This window comes from Populus nigra, chromosome 2, assembly GCF_951802175.1.
Source record: "Populus nigra chromosome 2, ddPopNigr1.1, whole genome shotgun sequence".
Classification (NCBI taxonomy): Eukaryota; Viridiplantae; Streptophyta; class Magnoliopsida; order Malpighiales; family Salicaceae; genus Populus; species Populus nigra.
Genome location: NC_084853.1, coordinates 628,074 through 631,823, shown reverse-complemented (window position 1 = coordinate 631,823; position 3,750 = coordinate 628,074). Strand labels below are relative to the sequence as shown.

General features: G+C 35.7%; 1 pseudogene; it reads left to right on the top strand.

Moving 5' to 3' along the window:
- Window positions 1–2,286: 2,286 nt before the first annotated feature.
- Window positions 2,287–2,869, top strand: LOC133682436 (DNA-damage-repair/toleration protein DRT111, chloroplastic-like; annotated as a pseudogene).
- The last annotated feature ends 881 nt before the right edge of the window (window positions 2,870–3,750 follow it).

Genomic DNA, 3,750 nt, shown 5'->3' with positions numbered 1-3,750 from the left:
TCCTCCACTAGATGTATGAGGTTGAGTTTTACTTGGTGCCTTATTAGTGCCTATAGTATCCTAATTTTGAGGATTTTTAGTTAACAAGTCTAGATACTCCATTGCTCCATCATGGTCTTTATCTTCAAAAGTTCCATTGCATATCAATTCCATCATTTATCTATCTTTAAGTGTTAACCCTTCATAAAAATATGAAACCAATCTTCATGTTTCAAAACCATGATGAGGACAAGTATTAAGCAAGTCTCGATACCTATCCTAACATTGGTAAAATGTTTCTCCTGTTTTTAAGTGAAAGTGGTGATTTGTCTTTTGAAAGAGTTTGTTCTATGAGATGGAAAAAACTTCTTTAAAAATTATTGTTGCATTTCATCCCAAGCATGAATGAATCCTAACCTAAGATTTTGTAGCCATGTTTTAGCTTTATCTTTTAATGGAAAAAAAAAAAGCTTCAATCTAATGGTGTTCATGCTACAATTTAAGTCATTATAGGCGTTACAGACCTCCTTAAATTCTCTTAAATGCAAGTATGGATTTTCTAGATCTAAGCCATGAAAAGAAAGTAAAAGTTGAATAATATCTGACTTAAACTTAAAATGAGATGCATCAAGGGGGAAAACTAAGCATGATGGTGCACTTGTTCTTGTAGGATTCATGTGGTCTCTAAGTGTTCTAACACGATTATTCTTATTATTCTCATTATGAAGCGACTAATAATCTTCTTCGGCCATATTTTCTGAAAATGATAAGGATACCCTACAAAGTCTACCACTTAATGTATGTGACTAAACTCTCATGCACATGTAGGAAGAGAATAAAAGGAAGAAAAGGAAAGGAAAAAAAAAGAAACAAAAGTTAGATAAAATGAAAAGTGAAAAGAGAAAATAAAATAAATATTATAATTTATACAAGAATTTACCTCCCCAACAACGGCGTCAAAAACTTGACACGATCAAAGAGTTGATGTCTTATCCCAAGTGCAGGGGTGTCGAAGTAATAAATAACCTGGCAAGACCAAGGTCGAACCACATGGAAATGAATTATATAAAATTATAAATAAAATAAAAGATTTTAAGAGAGCTTTGAGATGTGATAATGATGTAAGGATTTAAACAAAGATAAAACAATTGTCAAGGTTAGAGGATCCACTAATGGTATTTCAAATAAGTATAGTATAAACTCTTTTTATTACATAACTGAAAATCACACACAAAGGAGGTTTCAATTGGATAAATTATTAACATGATCATGTTAATTATCTTATTAAAGTAACAACAAACTTTTAAATATTGTCAGGAATTCATGATGCTAACTTATGTTAACAACAAATCAAGTTCCTTTCATAGCACATGTGTAGGTTATACCATACGGTTGGCTATGAAACTGCCAAGCATTTGTTGTACCAAGTAAGGTATTAAGAACACAAATCTAGATTAACCATTTAACAAGTAAGGTATTAAGAATTAATTAGATAAAAATGATAAGACATGTTAATAGTAAGTTGTTAAGGATATAATCATTGAAGTTCATATTGAGTTTATATTATACTTATCCTAACACCATTAATGAAACTTTTTTACCTTTACATAATAAACTTAGCTAAACATAATAAAGAAGAGAAACATAAATAAACAAGAGAAGAACATGATTATATAAGTATAATAAAGGAAATGAAAGGCATAAACAAGAGATTAATGAAAGAAAAACTTAAGCATTATAAAAATATAAAAAGAGAGAGCAAGAACATGATCTTGATCTAAAAACCAAGATACCTAAATGTATGGCAAATGCCTCCTTTTATATGCCAAAATTTAGAACTATTGATTTGATGACTAATTGTTGAGTAGATGGCCACATCTTGACTTGGTGATAATCTTTATCTTCTTATCCATAGTTTTGAAACCCGACCCGGTCATCGACTCGGTCAAGTGATCGGGTCACGAGTCAGATGGGTTGACCTAGGTCAACCTAAAAAAAAACATCTATAAAAAAAACATATAACTAGTTACAATGCAACACTTACACATACCAAATTTAAATTACAAACCAACAACATAAATTTAATTCAATATCCAAAACATAAACAAAATATAAATTCTAAAATATTTAAAACAAAACATCCAACAACACAAATTCTAAATTAACACCACATTCATTTTTATTGAATCAACATATTAATTTTTTCTGCTCACATCACCACTAACTATTTTAAAAAACTCTAACAAACCTAAACCCCAAATCTCTGCTTCCAAATCTTTAGTTTCTCCGTTCGTGGCGACGACGACTATGCTACCCAATGAGGTGGCTCCGTAACCGGAATTGGTAGGGGTGAATTCGGTGGTTGTTGAGGAGTATGATCCGGCCAGGCCAAATGATTATGAAGATTATAGGAGGAAGAAAAAAAGGAAGGCGATGGAAGCGGAGAGGTTGAGGGAGATTGAGAGGAGGAAGCAAAAGGATGAGGAGGAGAGGGAGAGGGAGAGGGTAAGGGAGAAGTATAAGGACATGGATGTGAATATTTCTGGGGAGGAAGCGTGGAGAAGGCGTACTGCCATGAGTAGAGGTGTTCCGAGGAGTTCTTCGCCACCCAAGAATAGGGATGGGTTTAGTATTGGGACGTCAGGGACGGTAGGGAGTTGGTGTTGGTGGACAAATGACTGCAGTGCAGAGGATGATGGCGAAGATGGGGTGGAAGGAAGGGCAAGGATTAGGGAAATTGGAGCAAGGGATTAAGACGCCATTGATGGCGAAGAAGACTGATAGGAGAGCTAGGGTTATAGTGAATGCTAGTGAGAAGAAGGTGAAGAGTGTGAATTTCAATGGAACTCCTCCAACTCAAGTTTTGCTCCTTAGGCAGCAGGTGCAATAGGCTAGGACGCGGAGGTTGAAGGAAGAGAAGAGGTAGCGGCAGCGGCAGGAAAAAAATTGACCGGGTCTCACCCGGGTTTGACCGGGTCCCGGGTCGACCCGCCGAGTCAACCGAGTTTCCCCAGGCCAATTCCCAAGCGGGTTTTTGCCTCCACTCGGACCGGTCCCAGGCCCAGGTCAGCCGGGTCCCGGGTTGACCCATTAGGCCAGTCCAGGTTTTAAAACACTGTTCTTATCTGAACAAAACGTCATTGCTAACGTCAGAATTTGAACAGATAGTCCCCACGAAAGTTCTAGGAAATTGTCTCAAATTTCCAACAGAAAAAGAATCGATGCATTTGGACTTCTAGAACTCGAGATATAGGCTGAGCACTGAACAATATTTGAGATGCAGGACAAATTCTGACTTCTCCGTTGTTGCTACAATTTGAACTTGAAAACAGCCTTTTTGAATCTTGGACTCCCCATGAAAATTTTAGGCCTATGTCTTAGCTTTCCATCCATGTAGACCAGTCCTAAATCCGAGTTCTACAGCTCCAGGTATGATCCAATAACTGAATAGTGTTCCAGTTTGGACTGAACTAGCATCTCTTTTCTAAGCTTGCCCCTCTCTTTGTCTTCTCAATTTCAGTAGTTAAACTCATCAATCAATCCTTTGATTTATATGATAGGCCTGCATTTAATATGAACATTTACCATAAATTAAAGGTATCTTATAGTATCAGACTTGTTATTATAAAACATGTTTTAGTTAAGGAGTTATTGATACTTCAAGTGTAAAATGATGATATAAAACCTTGATAAAAATACACTTTTAAGTACTAATCACATGTGGTACTCCAATGAAAAAAACCATTTTAACAAGATATTTTGTATTTTACA